The sequence below is a fragment of the Macrotis lagotis genome, chromosome X, assembly GCF_037893015.1.
Source record: "Macrotis lagotis isolate mMagLag1 chromosome X, bilby.v1.9.chrom.fasta, whole genome shotgun sequence".
In the NCBI taxonomy this organism is placed as follows: domain Eukaryota; kingdom Metazoa; phylum Chordata; class Mammalia; order Peramelemorphia; family Peramelidae; genus Macrotis; species Macrotis lagotis.
The window spans coordinates 284331347-284356178 of record NC_133666.1 but is presented as its reverse complement, the minus strand read 5'-3'; the positions used below and the strand labels follow the sequence as shown (position 1 = coordinate 284356178).

Below are 24832 nucleotides of genomic sequence, written 5' to 3'. Positions count from 1 at the left end.
GACTTGAGTCCACACCTGACATCAGATATTCATTAACAGTTTATGTACCTCCCTCCCGGAATGGTTATTAGGATCAAATGAAATAATATTTGTAAAGTTCTTAGCATATTCCTGACACACTGTAAACACTACATAAATGTTAATAATATTATTATTAGATCTTAATAGTGTTGAGTCACTGAGGAATAGTAAGCCTGATTGACTGAAATATAAAATGTTTTAAAATAAATACAACTGTCAATTATATAGGATGCTAACATTGTAATTTTAGCAGATTACTTAGGGAAAATGTTTTAGAGAAAACAAAAATAAGAGGAATATTTACCCAGATTGCAAAAAAAAAAAAACCAAAATATTTTTAAAAGAATAAAAGTACATTCAACACCTATTCACAGGCATACACTTTGCTAATGGTGTAAAAGGCAACCCATCTATGTATGACTCTTGTGCGTGTTTGATGCAATCTCCTGTGACTCTTGTCCTTGTCTTCCTATAAATCACAAATAGGAGCCTGCTCAACATGTTGTGGCTCTTCCTTTCAGATCTCGTGACATCACATGAATATCAATGCAGATCACAGGTTGTCCATTTGTTATCCTTCCCATGACTGGCCCACCTCTTTTTTCTACTAAACAGTTCAATGATATTTTTTATATTTCTTGCACACAATCTGTTGTTTTCAATAAGCTTTGGCCTATCTATACCCAATCTGCAAAAACTTCATTGTGCTCTGTCCATCATACAACCAGTGAACTAATAGTTTTATTCTTTAGACACGAGTGATATTCTCTGACTTCTAGTCATACTGCATCATCACACAAGAACTAGCTTTAAAAACAGGATTTTATTTCAAGAAAATCTGGTGGGAAAAGCCATTCACATCCACAAAAAGAACTATAGAGTCTGAATAAAGACCAAAGCATACTTCTTTAACTTTTTAAAATTTGTTCTTTATATTTTCTTTTTCATATTTTTCCCCTTCCCTTTTGTTATTATTCTTGTTTCACAACATAACTATTATGGAAATATGTTTAACATGATTTGACATGTATAACTATATCAGATAACTTTCTGTCTTAGCAAGTGGGGAGGGAAAAGACTGGAGAAATATTTGAAAACCACTGAAAACTTACAAAAATTAATGTTGAAAACTTATCTTTACATGCAATTGGAAAAAATAAAAAAATTCTTAAAGCAGAATCCTGGGGATAATTAAAAGCTATATGCCATTTCCCAAATACAATCTGGTCTATTTCTCCAAATCAATTCAGTGTCCATCTGTAAGGTATGTCCAAGAAATATGTTCTGATGGTCCATTTTATATGATGATGTCCATCCATCTGCATGCTAGACAACAGTATTGTTCACCTGCTTGATTTTCCCTGTGCAGAAAGTTAAGCTTATCTATATACTGAATGATATAAACAGCACATCATCTACAGGATTTCACTACACATGGATAGGCCCATCCCTGTATAGATGGACTCTGCTGTAAACATCCTCCCCATGACAGTGGCAAACACCTTTGGCAAGCTTACATTTATTTTACTGTTTAATGCCTCTTTTGATTATTAATAAATAAGAAGATTGTTTAATGAAGTTAATTCTACTGTTTTATCTCTCAAGATAACTCATATGAGCTTAACCATATGCACGAAATACACTTTGTTGGAAAGCGGCAAGGCTGCATTTTGGTCTACTGAATTTTTGTAACTGTCAAAGAGTAACTATAGTAGAACTTACATTCTCTGACTCTTTAAATCAATTAATTGCTTGAGTTTAAAGATGTGGCCAGTTACATGGTAGTATCAGAGAAAGTCTGCTTATTCCTCTCACATATTTTCCATCAAGGATATCCTTAAAAATATAGATTTCATAGAAATTAAAAAGCAGTCATGAGTCAGTAGGTATTAATAGTTATGCCACCTTTTAAAAAGTAATAATAATGACTGACGTTTCAGATATATTGTGAATTTATCCCTCCAGTGGGCTAAAAATTGTGCCACACTTAGTACAGACTCTCCAATTTATACTTGATCTGGTTCAGCTGCTTTTTCCCAATTTTTTTAGTGCCATTTCTATTTCCATATGCTTTATTACATTAGAGAATATGAAATTAGAGAACAGAAGTCACAGTTCCATTACCAGTGATGGAGAAAATAGTTAAGTGCAATAATTTTAACAGATCTTTTCTACATATGTCCTCCTTTCACTATCATCTCTACCACTCTCAGGATGATATGTTTAATTGGGTCACATACCAAATTTCCCACAATCTCATTCTCTCCCTACATTTCCTGCAGTTCTTAAGACAATGCTAATCATAATTTCCCACCAATCTTAAGTGTATAAGATTTCATAGGTGTTTTATTGTTTTAACAGAATCATAGGATTTTTTAGAGTTGGAAGAGGGGCTCATGGGGCCAAAACAAACTACGCCCAAAAAGGAATCCCCAATACAACATACATAGCAAGGGATCATCGAGTCTCTGCTTGAAAAACGTCAAATAAGAGGAAATTCACAACCACTCTCTGAGACAGCTCATTCTACTTATGGATATATTTGTTTGCAAGTTTTTCCTGACAGTAATTCTAAATTTGCCACTTTGTATTTTCTACTCTTAGCTCTGACCTCTGAGGTCAAAAACACTTGGAGAGTCAAGTCTACTCCCAAGTGAGAGTCCTTCAAAGACTAAAAAATAGCAATCAAATCTAGCTAACATTTATTAAGTGACTGCTGTATACCAAACCCATTAAGAAGTTCACATGGGGGGGGGGGGGGGCGCGGAGCCAAGATGGCAACATGAAGGGATCCAGTCTTAGGAGCTCTCTGATAAAAACTCATAAACTAAGGACTCTAACTCAACTTTCGAGAGACAGAACCCACAAAGGGACCCAGTGAGGCAGCTCTCCTACTCAAGGTAACCTGGAAAAGAGAAGAAAGGCTCTGCTCCCCGGGGTCGGAGGGGTGGCCCGCCAGAGGGGTGGCCCACTAGAGCAAAAGAACTTCAGCCTCCTGGAGGCAGTCCCAGGGTGCTGGGAACCTCAGCTCACAGCAGCGGGGGAGTCTCCTGAACAGCACCCCAGGGAGCACCGGCACAAAGTGGGGGAACAGTGGGGGACCTCTGCCAGAGCAAGCACGTGGAGCCCAGCCCTCAGGACACACAGGGAGCAGCTTGGTCTTTCTGCAGCCCAGACCTGGAAACAGAAGCAGGGGGTGCCGGTAAGCAGGAGCTCCCAGGGCATGAGCCCATTGAGCTGAGGGAGGGGAGTGAAGAGAGACTGCTGTCCTCTGCCCCTGGAACAGGACTCTGGAGCTCTGACCACATTCAGATCCTGATCCCAGTCTAGGCCCCCCCATAGAACAGCAGGGCCCCCTCACCTCAGCCCCGTGGCAGAGGGGGGCGCTTATGGTCATTCACAGACCAGGAGGGAGGACAGAACCTCACACACTGAGACCCTTGTGGGAGTGTCCCAAAAGCTCAGGAAGCACCCCCAAAAAAACAGGCTTAGGCTGGGAAAATGAACAAAGAAACAAGAGGAAGACCATTGAGAAATATTTTGCAAATAAGCCCAAGAAGGATCAAAATACTCAGTCTGAAGATGAGGAAGCACAAGCTCCTGCATCTAAAGACACCAAGGAAAAAACAGAAATTGGGCTCAGGCTATGACAGAGCTCAAAAAAGACTTTGAAAATCAAATGAGGGAGTTGGAAGAAAAACTGGGAAAAGAAAGGAGAGAGATGCAGGAAAAACATGAAAATGAAGTCAGCAGCTTAGTCAAGGAAATCCAAAAAAATGCTGAAGAAAATAGCATGCTAAAAAACAGCTTAGGTCAAATGGATAAAACAGTTCAAAAAGTTATTGAGGAGAAGAATGCTTTAAAAAGCAGAATGGGGCAGATGGAAAAAGAGATAAGAAAACTCTCTGAGGAGAATGAATCCTTCAGACAAAGAATAGATTTCAGGGAGATTGATGAATTTACCAGAAATCAGGAATCAATACTTCAAAACCAAAAAATGAAAAGTTAGAAGAAAATGTGAATTATCTCATTGAAAAAACAACTGATATGGAAAACAGACTTAGGAAAGATAATTTGAAAATTATTGGAATACCTGAAAGTCATGATCAGGAAAAGAGCTTTGACATCATTTTCAAAGAATTACTACAGGAAAATTGCCCTGATATTCTAGAAGCAGAGAGCAAAATCGAAATGGAGAGAATCCACTGATCCCCCAGAGAAAGAGATCCCAAAAAACCAACCCCTAGGAATATTATAGCCAAGTTCCAGAACTCCCAAGTCAAAGAGAAAATATTACAAGCAGCCAGAAGGACACAGTTCAAATATCATGGAGCTGCAGTCAGGATCACACAGGACTTAGCAGCAGCTACATTGGAAGCTCTGTAGGGCTTGGAATACAATATACCAGAAGGCAAAAGCGCTTAGAATGCAGCCAAGAATGAACTACCCAGCAAGGCTGAATGTCCTCTTCCAGGGAAAAATATGGACTTTCAATGAACCAGGGGAATTTCAAAGGTTCCTTTTGGAATGGCCAGAGCTGAACAGAAGGTTTGATCTTCAGATACAGGACTCAGGTGAAGCATGGAGATTGGAGGAGAGGGGGGAAATAGGAGGGACTTAATGAGGATGAACTGCATGTATAGAAAAATGATACTGATAATATTCATATGAACCATCTCAGGGAGCTTTTATAGTGGAAGCACAGGAGAAAGCTGAATTCAAAGATAAAATATGGTGTAAAAATGGAGTCAATAAGAAAAAAGGGAAATGGAATGGGAAAAAGAAAAAGGAGAGGGGGAATAGTCCAAGCTATTTCACATAATAAGATTTTTTTTAATTACAATGAGCTATTGCAATGATATGGAAGGGGGGAGGCAAGGGGGAATGAGGGAACCTTTGCTCTCATCAGAGATGGCTAGGAGAGGAAACAGCAAATATACTCAATGGGGTATAGACAACTGGAGTAAGAAGGAGGGGGGAGCAGGGGGAAGGGGTGGGGATGTAAATAAAGGAGGAGAGGATGGACCATGGGGAGAGAGTGGTCAGATATAACACATTTTCTTTTTTACTTCTTGCAAGGGGCTGGGATTGGAAGGCCTGCCCAGGACCATAGGGCCAGATAGATTCTGGGCCAAAGGGGTGGTATGGGGGCTCAGGGCTTCTTGGCCCCATCTGTCTGCTGCGCCACTCAGCTACCCTACAGCAGAGTCAGAGTGAAAGGAGAGAAAAAATATAGTACATGGTAGTGGAGAAATAAGAAAGGAGGGAGTTGAGATCAGCAATGGCAATGGTGGAAAAATATGGAAGTAACTTCTGTGATGGACTTATCATAAAGAATGTGATCCACTCACGACAGAGTTGATGGTGTTGGAACAAAGACAAACACATTTTTTGTTATTATTTGGGGGAGGGTGCAGGGCAAGTGGGGCTGGGTGGCCTGCCTGGGGCCACATAGCAGGGTGATCATTGGGTGTCTGGGGCCGGATTTGGACCCAGGTGCTCCTGGCTCAAGGGCCAATGCTCTGTCTGCCACCCAGCCACCCCTACTATTATTACTATTTTATTTTATTTTGGGTCTTTTTTTTTCTTCTTTTTGGTTTTTGCAAGGCAGTGGGGATTGGGTGGCTTGCATGTCACATGGCTGGATGATTATAGAGTTTACGAGGCTGGATATGGACTCGGGTGCTCGTGGCTCCAGGGCTGGTGCTTCGTCCATTGCACCACCTGGCCATACCTACAATTATTACTATTATTTTTTTTAATTTTAATTTTTTTCTCCCCCTTTACTTTTTTGCCCAAGCAAGTCTATCTATATTCATGGGGGGAGGGGTATTTTGTTTACTTGTAAAAAAGTATATTTTATTAATGTAAAGAAAAACATTTGTACAAAATGAGAATAAAAAATAAATTAAAAAAAAGAATTTAGAAAGCCACAAATTTCCCCAAAGATTTGTAAATAATCAAGAGTTTATTTTGAAATAGTTACATAGAATTTAAAAGTAAAACAAAATTGTATCAGACTATTTTTTATAAAAGGAAGCATACATAATCCAGAAGCTAATAAAATAAATTAAAATGTAAAAAAAAAAATCACATCCTATTGGGGGAGACTATGTAAACAATGATGAACAAGGAAGATACAGTTAATACTCAATCATTAGTACATGTGTATAACTTTCATGATTTCAAGCTTTCCTGTAATTTTACTAATAATTTCATTTTGACTTCCTAACTGGCAACAGCATATCTGCAGCAATACATAGAAAAGAAAAAAAAAACGGTCCTGTTCACTCTACCATTGTAAAGAGTTCCCCATACACTTGTCAAATATTTTCATTGTTTGCCTTTAAAACTCAAGTTTTTGTGTTGCAATTACGTGTCCAAAGCATAGGGCAAGTTTCATGGGGTTATCTGAACAAAAACAATATAAAAATCTATTTCGTTATCTCATAGAACTTTTATAAAAGTGGATTAGAAGTATATGGTAGTGGGGAGGTATGGATGGAGGGAGTTGCAATCAGCAGCAGCAACAGTAGAAAAATGTGGAAGTAGTTTTTGTGATGGACTTGTCATAAAAGAATGTGATCCACCCGAGACAGAGTTGGTGGTGTCAGAACACAGACTGAAGCACATATTTTTTTCTCTTTCTTTTACTTTATTTCTCATGAGGGTCTATATTTTGGGGGTGCATATTATATTTACCCTTAAACATGAACATTTTAATAATGTTTAAAAAAATCACTTGTATAAAATTAAATTTTTTTAAAGAGCAGCTGAAGTCAGATTAAAGACAAGATCCAATACTGACTCCAAAAGAAATGAGATGAAATGTAGTTGTAGTAGCACAGTAGGAACAAAATTAGATTTAGAGACCCTGAACAAGTTACTTAAACCCTTTTACCCTCAGTTTCCTCATCTCTAAAATGAGTCCAAGAAAAAAATAAAATAAGTTAAGGTTGGGTTAGATGACCTCTTAAAGTCTCTTCCAGCTCTAAATCCATGGATCTATGATTTTTCTGAGAGAGATTGGGGGGGGGGGGGAGAAATAGCATACACTAGATCAAGTGCAACTGCTTTGGCAGTTGGGTTTAATTGTCTTTGTGATGGTTGTGGGGGGCATCTTGGATATCAGGAAATATCTGTGGGTTTTTTTAAAGGTTCCAAATGCTGAAAAAATAAAGCTACATATGAATATGTAAAAAAAAGTGGATTAGAACCCATATTACAAATATTTTAAAAGGTATAAAATCTAATACTTTTACATACATGATAAAATTGCAATCAACAAAAATCCACCATTTAACACATAAGTCTTTTATATTTATGTAAGAAAATTTTTTTTAAAAACTTAAAAAAAGTTTTACCAAATGTCAACCCTGAATTCCTCTTATCATTTGATCTCTCAGCTCTACCCATAATGCATTACATGGACCTCGAGAAAGAACTGCAATCTCAGTACTCAATTTAGTCCACATTGTAACACTCCTCCCAAATGTTTAACCTAAGCTCTAGCTTGAAAACTTCCAAGAAGGTGAAACCATGACCTCTCAACACTGATATCAGACCTATTTTGTGTGGTCAAGAACAGGGTTAAATCTTCCAGAGCTTGTTTACTAGAAGCTAGTGAGAAGTACTGATGGAAAGTGTGAAGTGACCTATTTCCCTAAACTCAACACACAAATATGAATGAGTCAAATCCAATCTAACAACCAAAGTTTTGAATCACAAAATCCAGGAGAAGACCTTACTAATAACTTTCTCGTTATAAAGATGAGAGCAAAAAAAGCCTCAGTTTCCAAGGGTGAGAAGCTCCTGGTGGTTAAGATTAAGCATCTATACAATTTGTATCACATGAGACAATATTTGTAAATCTTTCACTTAGAATAGTACATGGCAGAAAAAAAAAAACAGGGCCTGGCACATAATAGGTGTTAGATAAATGTTAGCTATAATAACTATCATTATTATTATTATTGTTATTGTTATTATTATAGAATTCTCAATAAAGTATGATAGAAAGTTTAGCTGTTTATCCCTTCTGGCAGTATTCTGTTAACATATGAACTATTTCCTTGGTATTTTAAAAGATAAGTATAGGTTACTCAACAGAAAACACAGAAGTTTAAATAAACACAGGACTCAGAAGTAAAACAGAGCATCAATTACTATACAGCAATCTGTCATGGGACTGCAAGAAGTTCATACTGTAAGAAGAGATTATAGACAGTGCCAGACAAGGGAGCATCAAGATATGTGGCACAGACTAATGAGTTAATAATACTAGGGAAAATCAAAAGATCAACAATTTTACATTAAACTTCCCAAGTTTAAATCTGGCCTCGAACACTTAACAGCTACATGACCTCAGTTAAGTCGCCTCAGTTCATCTGTAAAATAGATGGAAAAGAGAGGCAGCTATGTAGTACAGTGGTTACAGCACTGGTCCTGGAGTCAGAAGGACCTGAGTTCAAATCCAATCTCAGACACTTGACACTTGCTAGCTATGTGCCTTTGGACAAGACACAACCTCATTGTCTCACACATACAGAACTAAAAAATAATGAAAACTGCAACTGCTTGGAGGTATTATAGGAAAACTGGCATACTAATGTACTGTTGTAAGTTGTGAATTGATCCAACTATTCTGGAAAGCTAATTTAGAATTATATCCCAAAAACCACCAATGGGCATCTGGCAATGCCACTAATGGGCATATAACCCCAAAAGAAAAAAAAGCAAAGGAAAGAATCCCAAAGTACTTGCCATGGCATTTTTTATTGCAGTAAAGAACTGGACACTAGGTAGATGTCTTTCAGATAGAAACTGCTTAAATAAATTATGACCTCTAAATATAACAGAATGTAACTGTGCCATAAGAAATGATGTATTTAGAGAAACTTGAAAATACTTGTACAAACTTTTTAATAGTGATATGAGAAGACTCATGAGAACTAAATTTACACAATGCACACAACAATTTAAGGGAGAGAAATTTTGTAATACAGATCGTTACAATGACCAATCATGACTTCAGAAAACTGATGATAAAAGAGAGTATACTTCTCTTGGTAGACGTAATGGATTAGCAGTGAAAAATGACACATTCATTTCCAAATGTAGACAATGTGCTGATTTATTTGGTTCAATTATAATTATAAACGCCTACATAAGGGAAAGATTCTATTTGTAAGAAGGAGAAAGGTAGCTGGGAGATCGTGATGGTGCAAAGAAAGAAAAAAAGATCAAATGATAAAAAATACACAAGAGAACAGGCAAAGAAGATACATGATTTTCTACCCAGTTAACTGCAACAAATAATTTTTAAAAACTGTATATAAAAATTTTTTATGTTTACTGTTTTCTAAAATATGTGTTTGTTGATTTAAGTGCATAAAAAGAAAAAAATTTAAAGTTGTTAAACAGGTACAGGATATTTTTTCAATAGCTTCAGTATCTATTCTCTATTTTTTGAACAAAAAAACTAGTAAAAACAAACCCTCTCATTTTACAGATGAAAAAACTGTTTCTTACTTTAATAATTCAATTCAGCATTAAAGACTATTGTGACAGGCACTGAGACAGCAAAGATAAAAACTAAACAAGCCTGTCCTCCTCAAGATTTCATTCTATTAGGGGCGGCTAGGTGGCATAGTGGATAAAGCACCAGCCCTGGAGTCAGGAGTACCTAGGTTCAAATCCGGTCTCAGACACTTAATAATTACCTAGCTGTGTGGCCTTGGGCAAGCCACTTAACCCCATTTGCCTTGCAAAAACCTAAAAAATAAAAAATAAAACAAAAAAGATTTCATTCTATTGGGGAAAATGACAAAAAAATAATATACAAGATATTTTAAAAGTATCTAACAGAGAGAAAGTAAGAGCAGTTGGAGAGGATGTAAACTTCCTGAAGAGAGTAACATTTCAGTTGAATTCTAAAGGAAGACTGAAGATTTTCAGAGGTAGAGATGATAGAGGGAGTGCATTGTAGACATAGGAGATAATGTGTTCAAAGGCACAGAAATGAGAAATGCACTACCATGTAGGGAGAATGGAAAGTTTTTTTTAACAACTACAAGTTGGTTAGCACATAATTGAGCTAATAATTTTCTACTGTAAGATCTTTAAGGTTTCTACTACTTCTACTACTAAGATCTTTAAGAAGCACATCTTGTACTAAAATCAAAAAACATTTATTAAGCCCTTAATAAATGCTAGGCACTGTTTTAAGCACTGAGAATACAAAAGCTCACAAGCTAATGGAGGAGTTCATAATCCAAATGTGGTAACTCAACTGTACTTAATGCTTACATATCACCATTCTCAATTCAATTTAACAACCTCACTATCAAGTAAACACCAAAGTAGTTGAAAACAAAAATGATGTTTAGAAGTCAAAACAGATGATGTAAATTCCATATACCCAAAGTCTCTCCATTTTTATAGTAAGGAGATCCTATGAAATTTATTCCTATTCTAATTGCAACTTCAATAAACTTCAATAAACTTGGTTATTAGGGTTTCAAGTTGACAACAGATTAGAAAAATGCAAATTCGAAGCAGTGAGGAGAAGCAGCTACTCGGCACTGTAGATAGAGCGATCAGCCCAGGAGTCAGGAGGACCTAAGTTTAAATTAGACTTTAGCTACTTACTAGATGTGTGACGCTGGGCAAGTCACTTAACCCCAACTGCCTTGCCTGAATGAATGAATGAATGAATGAATAAATAAATAAATAAGCATAGGTAGAAAATGATGAAACAGAACAATTATTTCAACAAAGAGGGTAGAAAATTATAAAAAGCACAGGTTAAGTTCCTTTACCACAGGGAATAGAGAAATGATAGAGCACAATCAAACATCAAAATTAAGGTTGCCAGGAGAAATATCAACAAGCTCAGTCAACTATGCTTAAAATACTGCTCTGATGGCATAAAATGAAGAATTAAGAAGCCTCTTGAGGTTGAAAGAACAGAGTGTAAAAATTGGCTTGAAGTTTAACCTTAAAAAAAAATCTAAGATCATGGCAACTGGTCCATTTCTTGACAAAGAGAAGAAGAAATGAAAACTGTCAGATTTTAAATTCCTGGGACTCAAAGATCACTGTAGATATTGACTGAAGCAATGAAATTAAAAGATGCTCCTTAGGAGGAAAGCTATGGAAAATCTGGACAGAATACTAAGAAGCATAGATATTACCCTGCCAACAAAGGTCCTTTAAGTCAAAGCTAGAATTTTTCTTTATCAATGTATGATTATGAGAGTTGAACTATCAGGAAAGCTGAGCACAGGATAAATGATTTCGAACTGTGGTGCTGGAGAAGACTTTTGAGAGTTCTTTGGATAGCTAGGAGTTCAAATCAGTCAGTACTTGAAGAAATTAATTCATATAACTCTTTGGAAGGACAAATATCGAAGCTGAAACTTTAATACTTTGGCCACATAAGGACAATACAAAAGTCACTGGAAAAGATCCTGAAATCAAAAAAAAAAATTAAAGGCAAGAGAAGAAGGGCAAGTCAGAGGATGGATGGATATTGCCATGGAAGCAAAGAATATGAACTTGGATGGACTTTAAGAGACACTGGAGGATAGAAGAGCCTAGCATGCTATGGATGTTACTCTATTACAAAGGACAATAACCTGGTTTATAATTATGACTGAGTCATCAATAAAAACTCAAATTTTACACTGAGTATTTTGTTTAAAAAGGCAAGAAACATAATAAAGGGAATATATTATATGGAAAGAACCCATTCATTTTAAAATAAGAATCTAAGGTCCTGGCAAAGATAGAATGAATTGATCAGAAATATGGCGAAGTGTATAGGAGATCGAGACTAGTATAAATTCTCCCAATTCTCTCCTATACAACTCTCCCTCCTTGAAAGATTTTCATTCAAAATTCTTAAAATTATTTTTTAAAGTATGGTTCTTAAAAGGGTAAAATCTGTTTTTTCCTAGCAAAATGCACTATTCATTCATTTCCTCAAAATACTTAAGTGATAAAACCACAATTGTTTAATTTTGGAATTATTCCAAGTATAGATGTCTTATCTCCCAAATTAAATTATCAGTTCCTTCATCTTTTGTACTGTTCATTATCTATACAACTCATGAAACAGATACTTGTCTTGAAATAGTTAAAAGAAAAGTGCTGCAATTTCTGACTAATGATACATAGGAAAATCACTCTTGCTTATGCTCATTTCTGATTAAGAGATAGACTTGAGGGGCTAGGTGGCACAGTGGATAAAGCACCGGCCCTGGAGTCAGGAGTACCTGGGTTCAAATCCAGTCTCTGACACTTGATAATTACCTAGCTGTGTGGCCTTGGGCAAGCCACTTAACCCCACTGCCTTGCAAAAATCTAGAAACAAATAAAAAATATATATAAAAGGTTTTAGTCGGGGCAACTAGGTGGCAAAGTGCATAGAGCATGGCTCTGGAGTCAGAAGGACCAAAGTTCAAATTCAGTCTCAGACACTTAATAATTGCCTAGCTGTGTGACCTTGGGCAAGTCACTTAATTCCATTGCCTTAAATAAATTTTAAAACTTTTTTAAACTTTTAAAAAGGTATTGGTGCTTTTTTTTTAACCTTCAACACATGGCTAAGAAATAAAAATACTAAGTTGAGGATTCAATAGAGCTACATTTTTAAATAAAACTATAAGAAGAAATCATGTTAAAAGAACTATATAATTCCTACTTCTAAAACCTTCTACTGAAAACATTTAATAATTTCTTTTCCCTAAATTTTCTATTAATAAATTTTCCCACAATTTCTTTAAAATAATATCCAACTTCATTCTAATTTGGTTCTTCCATTGATCTTTATAAATATTAACTGCTCTACCATTCGTTGGCAAGGTAAAGAAATTCTACTTGCAACAATGAAATGGCACAGTGCATAGAGCAATGAGCCCAGGGTAAGGAAGCCATGAATTCAAATCCAACATCAGGCACTAACTACTTTTATGACGCTGGAGAAATCACCAAGTCAACTGTAAAATAATATTAACAATACTTACCACCTAGGATTTGTGTCAGGAACAAAGAGTTAATATTTGTAAAGCTCTTCCACTAAGAATTTAATAAGATCTCCAAATTAAATCAACATAAAACTTTAATATTCAGAGATTTTTAAGGCCAAGTCAGAATTAGGAATAGAAAAAAAAACTGCTGAAAAAGTTTCAGGATCAAGAAAAAGAATTCATAGAATAATCAAAAGACTATTAAGAAGAGTTAAACTTATTACATGCCACCAATGAGAGAGAGGGAATGGAAGAAGGAGCAGGTGGTAGTGGTCGAACTATGTAATCAGAGAGGAAATGGTCAGTTACTGATATGGGAATCATTTCTGAATTATATGTCTGTGCAAAACTGGATCATTAACTTTCAACAATTAAGGCCAAAATCAACCCCAAATTAGAATGAGAAGAGTTGTCACATAATTAAAGTCACTGCCAATCCAAACATCTATTAAATCAATAAACATTTTATTAAGCACCTATCATTGCTAGGCACTATGTTAAGCACTGGTGGTACAAAGCAAGAAAGTCCTCAATCTCAAAAGCAAGATGCTAATAACAGTGTACAAACAAGATATAAACAGAATAAATTAAGAGTCAGGCACTCCAAGAAGGGATTGGAATTAAGGGGAAATAGGAAAAGTTTCCTATAGAAAACGAAATTTTATACCACTACTATATCTATATGTACAAAAATATTTGTAACAGTTCTTTTTGAAGTGACAACGAATTGAATATTGAGTGAATGTCCATCAACTGAAATGGATAAACAAGCTATGGGATAGGAATGTGATGAAGTACTATTATTCAGTAAGAAATCATGAGCAGGCGGCAGCTAGATGGTGCAGTGGATAGAATGGTGGCCCTGGAGCCAGAAAGACCCAAGTTCAAATCCAGACTCACTTAATAACTGCCTAGTTGTGTAACCTTGGGCAAGTCACTTAACCCAATGACTTAAATAATTTTTTTTTAAAAATGAAATCACGAACAGTCAAAACTTCAGAAAAGCCTGAAAAAGAGTAGCATGAACTGATGCTGAGTGAAGTAAGCAAAACCAGAAGGACATTATACATACATAAACAGCAACACTATGGAGTATCAACTATAATGGACAAAACTCTCAGCAATTTAATGATCAAGGACAATCCTGAGACCTGTTATGGAAAATGATATCCACATCCAAAGAAAAAACTATGGATTATGAATGCAGAATAAAGTGCATACTATGTTCACTTTTTAAAACTTTTTTGTTTTTACTTTCTTTCTCGTGGTTTTCCCCCATTAGTTCTAATTTTTCTTTCATGACATGATTAATATAGAAATACGTTAAACATAATTGTGCATGTACAATCTATATCCTTACTCTTTGCTACCATGGCTGCGGGGAGAAAGGGGAGAGATGAAGGGGAAGGGATGGTGATAGAAAACTGTGGAACTTAAAAGCTTGCAAAAGTATTAATGTTGACAACATGCATGTAATTGGGAAAAACTATTTGGGGTCATTAAGAAAATAAATAAAATTTAAAAGGAAAATATTTACAAGTTAAAAAACAAAAAGTGAGATTTTTAGCTTGGGCTTGAAGGCAGCCAGAAGGCAGAGATGGGGGGGGGGGGGGGGGGGTGAGAATTCTAAGGCCTGGGAAAAATCCAGTGAAAATGGAAGTCAAGAAAAGTACTAACTTGTTCGAAGAACAATAAGAAATCCAGTGTCACTGAATCACAGAGCATAAGGGTAAGGGTAATATAAGGTCTAAGAATGGAAAGGCTAGTACCAGAAGAACACTGTACACCCTAACAGCAACATGGGGGTGATGATCAACCTTAATGGACTTGCTCATTCCATCAGTGCAACAATAAGGCACAATTTTGGGGTATCTGAGATGGAGAATAACATATATATCCAGAGAAATAATTGTGGAGTTTGAACAAAGACCAAAGATCAAAGATAATACTTTAATTTAAAAAGAAAAACCATTATCTTATTATGTAATTTTGCTATCTCTTATACTTTTTTTCTCTCCCATCACATTCAACTTAGACCAATGTATACCATGGAAACAATGTAAAGACTAACAGTCTGCCTTCTGTGGAGGGGTGGGGGGAGGAAAGCAAGATTAGAGGAAAAAATGTAAAATCAAAAATAAATAAATAAAATCAAAAAATAAAAAACTAATAATAAATATCTATCTAAAATAAATAAAAGAGAAAAGAACACACACCCCCCCCCCCACAAAAACAGAAAGGGAAGCTAGATTAGTAAGCTTTGAAAACAAACAGGGAATTTTATATCTTGATTCTGGAGATCATAGGGAAACACTGATGTTTATAATGATAACGTTTGTCCTAAGACAAGTTACTTAAACCTCTGTTTGTCTTGGTTTTCCCATCTGTAAAATGAGGATAAACCTACTTCCCAAGGTTGTTGTGAGGTTCAAATAAGATAACTGTAAAGTGCCTGGCTGTTGATGCTGTTTTCAAAGAAGATCATGACATCGGGAAGCTGATGCCATGATAAGCAAGTGAATTGGATTTGAGTATGGGGTACTGTTCTGAGTCACCAGCCTCTTTCTCCTCTGGAGTCTTCTGGATCCAGTTGACAGATGTGAATCAGGATGACTGCAGATGGCCCTGGATGTGAGGCAATCAGGGTTAAGTGACTTGCCCAGGATCACCTGGCTAATAAGGGTCAAGTGTCACATTTGAACTCAGGTCCTTCTGACTCTAGGGCTGGTGCTCTATCCATCTAACTGCCCTAAGTGCTTGGCACAGTGCCTAGAACACAGTAAGCACAATAAAAATGTTAGCTAGTAATAATCACGTAGTAGCCATAGTAGTTGCTGTAGTAAATAGTTTGATTATCCTCAGCACAGAGATAATTGAATCCATGGGAGAGATGAGATCTCCAAGGGAAATAGTTTACATAGAGAAGAGAAGAGAAGAGAAGAGAAGAGAAGAGAAGAGAAGAGAAGAGAAGAGAAGAGAAGAGAAGAGAAGAGAAGAGAAGAGAAGAGAAGAGAAGAGAAGAGAAGAGAAGAGAAGGACCAGGGCACAACACTGTTGGAACACATATAGTTGCTGAGTGTGATGAAAACGTAGCAAAAGACATTGAGAAAAACTGGTAGAAAGATAGGAAAATTAGGAGAAAATAATGTCATGAAAACCTAAAGAAAACAAAGTAACAAGGAGAAGAGACTTACTGACAGTGTCAAAGCTCATTGAGAAATCAAGAAGGATAAGAACTGAGAAAAGAACATTAGATTCGGCAGTTAAGAAGGTGTTGGTAACTTTGGAAAGAACCACTGAGGTCAAAATATAGAAAATTAATCAAGGAGAAAATATGAATGCTATAACAATTTTCTACTGAGTTTAACTGATGGAAGGCAATCACCAAAATCAGGGATCCAACAAAGTCTAAAAATTGATTGAATTAATAAATATTCGATATCCTTTCCAAGTAGAGAAATAGTGATTACAGCCAAAAGATGCACTGATTTAGCATGTAAAACCTTACAGAAGTACTGCTTTATAAAACAGTGAAAAATGGTGGGGGAGAATGAGCTTGCAAAAAGCTGTTTTTTTAGTAAGCTAGATGATCCCAAAAACCATCCAAAGATTAAAGTAGAAGTACAAAATATGAAAAATGGAAATCAAGATTCCACAAGTTATTTTTCATTAATGAATGATAAAAGTACTTAATGTGTACTTATCACAGTAGAATGAGTACATCTGAACACTGTAGAACATCCCCTGATATGCCACATGAGTAAAGGGTCTAGAATCAAGAATTAAAATTAGCACCATACTAAGGACATCAAGCATAAAAAAAAAAAGAATCAGAAGGTCATGCCTAAGGCAACAAAATTGAGAAAACTGAGAGGCAAAAACTGAGACTTGACAGTCAAGAAACAGTAAAAGAAACCTAATAGTAGGGAGGACACAAAATTTGGGAAGGGGTGAGGTGGGGAAAATGAGATGAAACGGCAACTTGGAAAATAACCTGGAAGGTCATCAAATGCCATCAACTATTCTATTTGCTCTTTTCTATAAAAATCAATAACAAGGCTATTTTCTGAGAATTATTTACATATGTATTGATAGTATCTTTAGTGCCTATAAAGATAGACATTCCTAAACACAGAAAACCACATCCTTACAGTTAAGAGTTGGGGGAAAGTTGCAGAAAATACAAGATAACATTGTACTCGTAAATTAGCAAAAAAAAAAAAGTATTTGATCCAATAGCTCAAAATGTGACATTAAAGGATCTTTTCCAAAAAGTTATCTCCTATCTCAATAAATTTCAATGATTTCCTAATGCCTGTAGGATCAAAAACAAAATGTTCTATTGATATTCAAAGCCCTTCACAATCTGGCCCCCTCCTACCTTTACAATCTTCTCAAACCTAACTCCCCAAAACATACTCTTTCATCCAGTGACACTGGCCTCCCTGGATGTTCCACAAACAAGACATTCTATCTATTGGGAAACTCTTGCTCCTCTGTCCTGACTACCTACCTTTTAAGTTCCAACTAAAAATCTCACTTTCTGAAGGAAACTTTCCCTACCCACAGTCCCTCTTAATTCCAGTGCCTTTCTTCTTTTAATTAGTTCTCAATACCTATATGAAAAGCCAAATGAAACAAATTTCCATATTAACCGTATCTAAAAAAATTACTCTCATTTTGCTCTGAGTCCTGCACTTCTCTCTTGGGAGGTATGTAGCAAGTCTCATTATTAGTCCTCTGGAAAAGTGGCTGGTCACTCACTATACCAATAAAAGTTCAGCACAGGAGTATTCTATTACATTTATAAACCATAACTTGCTTATTGATTCCCTGATTTATAGGTATTACCTCAGATTGCCACTTTGCCACCTCAAAGGATTAAAATATTTTTATACATCCTTATGAGGTCTTTTTTTGCTTAAGACTAATCTCTCAATCTGTTCTCCATCCAATCCCTCCCCCTTCTTCTGCTCCTTCCATCCAATTTTCCCACTGAGTGAAATGGATTTTTGACCCAACACTATGTGTATTCCTCCTTCTTTTGTCCAGTTCAGATAAGAAATTCAAGTCTCAGTCCTTCCTCCCCTACCTCTTCCACCTTTAGATACCTACATTTGTACTCTTGATCGTGAGAGGTGATTTCCCCTTTTTTTCCTTTTACCACCCTGTATCTTCTATTCTCTTTCCATTCCTTTTTTTAATAATCATCAAGATATAATAGAGGGGCAGCTAAGTGGTGCAGTGAATAGAGCACCATCCCTGTCAGGAGGGCCCGAGTTCAAATCCAGCCTCAAACACTAAATAATTACCTAGCTGTGTGACCTTGGACAAGTCACTTAACCCCACTGCACCGTCTTGCAAAAATTTAAAAAAAAGTCTGTTCTCTCTGAAGGAGATTAATTAGGCAAGTCTTTTCCCTTCTGAAATACTGCATTCCAAGTTCTCCATTACTTGATTAGGAGGGCTGCTAAATCATAAATGATCCAGACTATGGCATCTCAGTACTTGAATACTTTTTTTCTGCCATTTGCAATATTTTTTTCCTTTGACCTGAAGTTCTGGGTTTTGGTTATAATGTTCCTGGGAGTTTCCATTTGGGGACTTCTTTCAGAAGATAATGGATTCTTTCTACTTCCACTTTGTCTTCTAGTTCTAAATCCCTGAGAAAATTTCTTTTAAGATTTCTTATAATAGAATGTGTAGTTCTTTTTAATTAGTGTTCAGAGTTCAATGATTCTTAAAATTTTTTCCTTATTAGTCTGTTTTCCAAGTCAATTGGTTTTACTATGAGAAGCATCACATTTCCTTCATTTTTTTCAGCCTTTTGACTATTTCTTGCTGCCTCATGAAGTCACTGACTTCTGCTTGGTCCATTTTAATTTTCAGGGAGTTTGTATTTGGACAAAATTTTATACTTGTGCCAAATTGTCATTTCCCTTTGCATTCCTTTCCTCCATGGTGTTTTCCCTTCAGATTTCTTCCTTAAATACTCTTATTCAATTTATAAAAAAGGTTTTTAAAAACTATTTTTAACTCTTGTTTCATCTCTTCCAGGAATTCTAGTTTAGTCTGTGCCTAAGCTGTGTATTTCTGTGAGGTACTGCTTAAGGATAATTTTGGAGTCATTCTCTTCTTCTATATTTGTGCTTTGAGTATTTTTTCCACCATAATAGCTCATTATAAAGGAGTTAATTTTTGATCTGCTCATTTTTCCAGTCCACTTCCTGACTTCCAACTTCATAGGCTGGGCTCTGCCATAGTTCTGGAGGGACATTCTGGGCTAGTCTTGTTGCTGCTTTCTTGGAATTATCAACTGTTGAATTGTTTAAGGCTCTCAGAAACAGGCTTTCAGTGCTCTCAAGGGGGTCTGATCCAAAACAAAGTCTGACTGCTAACTCACTTCCATCCCCCCCCAGCCCCAAGTCTGAACACTGCAATTTCCTGACCTGGACCTGGGTCTACACAACAGTAGGTTACTTCTGGACTCTACACTTGTTAATTAGCTAGAAAGCTCTGTTGATTCAAAGTGGCAGAATTAAAGACCTCCCTTCAATCTGAGTTTCCTTTCCTGTGTTGGTTATTTCTCTGAAGACTAGACTAGATGATGGAAGTGAGTCCTGCTAAAGCTGAGGGCTAAACCACACTGCTAGTACTATAAGCTTTCTGAACTTCCTTCTTTCTCAGTACATGGTACCCCACCCAGATCCCCTTTTTATTCTATCCTGGATCTTTAACTTGGAACTAGGCAGGAAAGTGACAAAGTTGCCAAATAGCACTTGTCTCCATTGCTGTTCCCCAATATGTGTCTGAGAAGATCCCAAACTAAGTCTGGGACCTCCTTTCCCTGGGTGGTAGGGTTTTCCATATACCAAGTATTCCTGCCCCAATCCTGTCTCCATTGTCTACAGATCTTTCTATGCCAACCTGGCCCAAAGGACTCACTTGACTTTTTCTGGATTTCTCCATCAGGACTTGGTCTGGTGCATTTTATAGATCTGTTTGGAAGAATTGTGGATAGGAGCACTGCTGCATTACTTCCTTCTATTCCGCCATCTTGACTCACAAGATTACTTCTAAATTCCCTTCCAGACTTAAATTCTATGATCTGTGATTAATAAGACATATATAAATTCATGTTATGTTATGTGGCAAAAAGATAAAAACCCCTGCAGTCTGTATAGGAAAACTATAAAATGGCAATTCAAAGAATTCTTTTTTTCAATCTTTTTTGTCAAACTTCCATCCCAAACATTTCAAAGGTGAAAAGATGAGTTGTTAGGCTTTAGGAAAACAAATATTTGGTGATTTTTGCCAATAGTCCTTATTCCCCAATTTACATAAAATGTTACCAGCAAACCACAATGGTCAATAATGTTTAAAGCTTCAGACCTTAAGAGTCAACTCTCAAATATCCCTACAATGTAGATAGATACAAATACAATTTTTAAAAAAAGAAAAACCAAAAAATGTTTGACTTCAGAATGTGATCAGATTATTCATACTTTCTCTCCTTCACTCATATACTGGGCTTTTACATCAAATCATCAATTAAAAAGAAAGTGTCTAATAAACAAAAAAATATTTAGAGCAGTACTTTTTGTAATAACAAAGAACTGGAATCAAAGTAGATCTGTGGTACATGAATGTAATGGACTATTACTATGCTGTGAGAAGTGATACATGTGATGAATAGGAAAAATAAGGAAAGAGTTAAATGAACTGATACAGTCATGAAAATAATTACACAGTAACAGCAATGTAAATGAAACAAGTTAATTAACAAAATTATAAAGATCAAGTGAGATATAAAGAGCTATGAGAAGACATCCTAAACCTACCCCTTCCTGGAGGTGGGAGGTCCATAGGTATTACCTAATTGCACATGTTTTCAGACTTTTTCAATTTATTGCTCAAATGTGCAAGGATTTATCGCTTTCTTCTACCAATGCCTTAGGTTTCTGAAAATAGGGTCAAGCCAGAAGATTCAGGACTAGAAAAAGGAAAGAAGGGAGCATTTGCATGTTTATTTGTGCATTTGACTACATCATAGAGTGAAATATCAACCCAGTTTTATTTACTAATAAATGCAGAGGTTATATATATATATATATATATATATATATATATATATATATATATATATATCCCCAAATAACCTTTATAATTTTCTCTGAAAAATATGCATCTTTTTCTCTGTTCACACATTCCCACCTTCAGATTACCTTTAACTGTTTCATTTATCTAAATACTAAAATTAATTTTAACTTTTTTTGATCACATATTATTGTAGGGTGATAGGAAACTGAACTGTGATTTTAAATTATTTGAAGGTAATCCATATTCAGTCAGTTATAACAAACATCATTCAACAAACCAAGCATATATAAAGTACTGTACGAGGGGTTGGGACATGCACTAATATATTTTAAAAAAAAAACATGGCATCTGCCTTTAAGTGCACAATTTAGTAAGGAGGATAATGCAGCTACAGAAAAAGCAATAGATCTAAATTTACATAAAGAATAAAAAATTTTTATGAAAAGAGGAGGAAGAGATCACTTCAAACTGGATAAAAGTGGGAAGACTTTATGGAATACAAGCTGCTATCAGCTTATGAACAGGAGAGCGAAAGTAGGCCATTTGAGACTTTTAAGGAAGAGTAAGCACAAAAGCCTGAATGGGATAGTACAAGGTATTTGGGGGGAATAGTGAGTGGTCTAGTTTTGACTAGCAGGTAATATGCAATGTAATACTACTAATATTTTTTGGATTTTTTCACCATTTCTTGTTATCTGTCCATTTTCCTATTATGGTTATATAGAAGCTGATTAATGTTAAGTCAACAAGCATTTAAGGGCTTACTATGCCAAGTACTGGGTTAAGCATGCACAGGAAGTCTGTTAGAGGGAATTACAATTGAGAAGACTGAAAGTCAAGAGAAGCTCTAAAGCTTTAACATGAATGACTAGTTCCAAGTTGCTACATTTTGAAAAATTACTCTATTTAAATGTATATTATGTTGTGATGTGCTACTACTTGATATTTTGATTATTATATATTTTTAAAAGAATAGGCTTGGGGCAGCTAAGGTGATGCAGTGGATAGAGCACCGGCCCTGGAGTCAGGAGTACCTGAGTTCAAATCCGGCCTCAAGACACTTAATGATTACCTAGCTGTGTGGCCTTGGGCAAGCCACTTAACCCCATTTGCCTTGCAAAAACCTAAAAAAAAAAAAACAGGCTTATGCTTCAAATCTTTTGTACAGTTAAATTCATAACTTTAACAATTTAGTGAAGACTGTAAACTACTATCTATATAGACTCTAATCCTCCAATCAAAGCCTTACTAACTCATGAAGAGAAGTGATTTCATCCTTCTGTTGTCATTACTCATTTCACTATGATTTAAGAGAATTTTTATCAGTACTTAGGCGGTTAAAAATAATTAGCAAGTATCTGAGTTATGAACTCAGTACTGAATTTGATGTCATGATAGTTACAGAAAAAGTATATAATAATTAGGAGCATAGATTTAGTGTGGAAGGGATCTTGGAAAGCAAGTATCTGACCATGTCCCTACCCAACCCTACTGGTAAGTTGAGAATCAGAGAAGTAAAGTGACTTGTCCTGGGTCACAGGCAAATAGCAGAGCTAAAATTTTACCAAAATATTCTTACTTCAAAAATCCAGCTTGTAGTCTTCTAGTTAGAAAAATGAGGTTGACACACTTGAAACAGTGAATAACACATTATTCAAGTACTAACTAGCAGTAGATAGGCATCTTGAAGGAATAGAATCAAGGGTACTCTAGTTCAATATACAAAAATAACCAAAGATGAGGAGAAAAAAGTGAGTAAAATATTAAATACCATTTTTTCTACTTTTAACTTCGAAAGCAAAACAAAACACCCTGACAAAATCAATTTTGCTTTTTAAAATCAGTTTTTACTGTTACTTTGTTTCTTACATCATCATAATTATTCCCAATATCCTTCCTTTCCCCCTCCGAGATATCCCATATAAAAAAAATATTATTTTGAAAAGAGAAAGAAAATCAGCAAACTGAAAAAAAATCCAAAAATGTGTGCAATGCATAATACCTGACTGATCTCCCAACTCCACAAAGGGGTGGGATCAGAGTGGGAGTACTTTTTCTCTCTCTTCATTCAAATCATATTTGATCTTTAAAATTGTGTTAGATTCACCTTTGGTTTTATGATATATGGCTGCTTTCATTTGCATTATTTTGTATATGGTTTTCTTGGCTCTGCTTACTTCACTCTATTAGTTCGTGTAGCTCTTTCCATACCTCTCTATTCATCACATATATCATTTCTTAAAGCCCAATAATATACCATTACATTCATATAGGGATTCTCCTCTTATGGATGAGTTCCTTGGGGTACATGGCCCTTGGAGTCTCTGGTTTAAAGGGTATGGAAAATTTAGTCACTTTATTTGCATAATTGCAGAATGCTTTCCAAAAGTTGTAATTATTTACAACTCAACTAACAGTATATTAGTGTGCCAATCATTCCATAACTCTTTCAACATTAAATATTGCCATTTTTTATCTTCACTAATTAATTTACAGTGTGGGAGTTAACTATAACTTAAATTAAAAAGTACTGTCTTAAACTTACACACACATGAATGTTATCAATTATAAGACTGGTTTAAAAGGATTTAATAGAGTTATCAAAGTTTTCTCTTAACTTGATTATGGTTTCTAAAAGACAGCATATTCACAAAATGATAAACTGAGACTTTAGTGAACAAAGTAGAATTTATTTGGTCATCTGACAAATAAAACTAGTTCAGACTCAAATTACTATTTTTCAGGGAACTGGAAATGGAGTTAAACTCCCTTGTCTGTTAAAGCACTGTGTCTGTGCCCTTGCCCTTATAATACAACCCTGTCTCTCATATCCTCCTTTTAATGCTCCCCACCTCTTGACTTCTATAACACTATACTGTTCTATTTCTTTTGCTATTCCTGACTAATTGTTACTTCTCTTTTGCTAAGTCCTTTTCTTATTACCCCTTAACACTGTTCTCCAAGATTAACACTGATCCTTCTTACTTACTTCTTCAGATTACAGCTCCTCTATGCTGATGTCTCCGAGACCTCTGTTTAGGTCTGGAATGAGTCCCATGAGCTCTCTAGTGTCCTGTCTCCTGTCGGCTGAGCACTGTGGACATGCCAGTATCACCTACAACATCACACGACAGTACCTGACATTTATATTGCCAGCTGCCCTATAAGTCAGCAAATTCATTCCTAATAATTAGTTATGTGAAATTGGGTAATTAAAAAAGCCACAGGGCTTCTGAGGAAAATGGGGTCCGAAGTACAACACTCAAAAACTTCATCAGTAACACATTTTAAAGAAAAAGAAACCAAATAATAGCAGCATAGTGTAGTACATGTTAAATAGTTAAGAAATACATAAAAACCACACTACATAGTGATGGCCTCAAACAACTACTTAGCATGCTCCCAGATTCCCAGGGCAGGGGCTGGCAAAATTAAATGGCAGGAAGGGTGCACCTCAACCCATGGCGTTAGGTGGAGGAAGAGATAAAAATGAAACAATCTTAGTCAGCCCATGGTTCCTAATGTACCAGAGGATATACAATAAATATGGCACTTTACCTTGAAAAAGGGCTGAAGTTTAAAGGTTGGAAAGTTTCAAGTTTGTGAATAATTGTGAAATGGTGCAATTTTCTTTTTTTATAGATAAAAATCTCACATAAGAAAACACAAAATTCAAGTTA

The 24832-nt window shown here is 35.9% G+C and overlaps 1 protein-coding gene across 7 annotated transcripts in view; it reads right to left on the bottom strand.

The window, feature by feature from the left end:
• Positions 1-24832, bottom strand: part of RICTOR (RPTOR independent companion of MTOR complex 2) — a 138122-nt gene that overhangs the window by 106749 nt on the left and 6541 nt on the right. Inside the window, exon 1 of one of the 7 annotated variants that reach the window (XM_074206793.1) lies at positions 19998-21175. The exons of the other annotated variants lie outside the window; for them this stretch is intronic. The gene's annotated coding sequence lies outside the window, so the exon portion shown is untranslated. Of the gene's footprint in view, positions 1-19997; positions 21176-24832 lie in introns of those variants that run through there. 7 annotated transcript variants of the gene reach the window in all.